We start from the raw sequence: 963 nt of genomic DNA, 5'->3' as shown, positions 1-963 counted from the left end.
GCAGAATATAATATAATGCATCTTTTGAAGACTGGATATCAGGAGGTGTTGGTTGGAAACAAGGAAGGCTGGGGATGAGGGAAGAATCGAGTGGTGAACAAGTTAGTAATAGGTACCAAACAACAACAAGATTTCCCTAGGATTAAACTGGATGTGGGATTCATAGAAAAAGGAGGGCTATAAGAATGATTTGTAGGTTTAGGGTTTGAAATCTCTAGAGGATAATCTTGTCATGTTTGTAAAGATTGGAATGACTACCTCTATCGAGTAATTATTTCATGTACATTCTTAGTCATAAATATCAGTGTAGCAATGATCATTTCCTTTAGACAAGTTCATAGAAAAGACTTTATTCATACTATTTTTATATTCATTATACAGATTCCCCGAATAAACATTCCTACCAACTTAAATACATACTAACTGGAGGTGATAATATTGGCTTCACTGAACCCTAAGTCTGTTCTAAAGCATTTACATACACATATTTTAATCCTAGCATAGGTGATAGTTAATTTTACACCCATTTGACTGGGCTAAGGGATGCCCAAACAAGTGGTAAAACATTCCTCCCCCCCCCCCGGGTGTTATCTGTGAGGGTGTTTCTGGAAGATATTAGCAATTCCATCAGTAGACTGAGTTAAGTCTCTGGAAATCAATGCTAGGGGGGGCATCATCCAAGTCTCTGAAGTTTTGAATCCAGGACAAAGGTGGAGGAGGGGCAAATCTGTTCAGCTGGGACATCCGCCTTCCTTCAGACACTAGACCTCCTGGTTCTCAGGTCTCTGGGCTCAGATTGGGACTTACATCACAAACCCCTTAATTTTTAAGACTTTGGACTCAAACTCAATCATATAACTAACTTTCTTGGTTCCCTAGTTTGCAGACAGAAGTTCATGGGATCCTTTGGCCTCCATAATCCTGTGAGCCAATACTTAAAACAAATTTCCTCTTCTACATATC

The sequence above is a fragment of the Crocuta crocuta genome, unplaced genomic scaffold (assembly GCF_008692635.1).
Source record: "Crocuta crocuta isolate KB4526 unplaced genomic scaffold, BGI_CrCroc_1.0 scaffold2, whole genome shotgun sequence".
NCBI classification, from domain to species: Eukaryota; Metazoa; Chordata; class Mammalia; order Carnivora; family Hyaenidae; genus Crocuta; species Crocuta crocuta.
Note: the sequence above shows the minus strand (reverse complement) of the source record.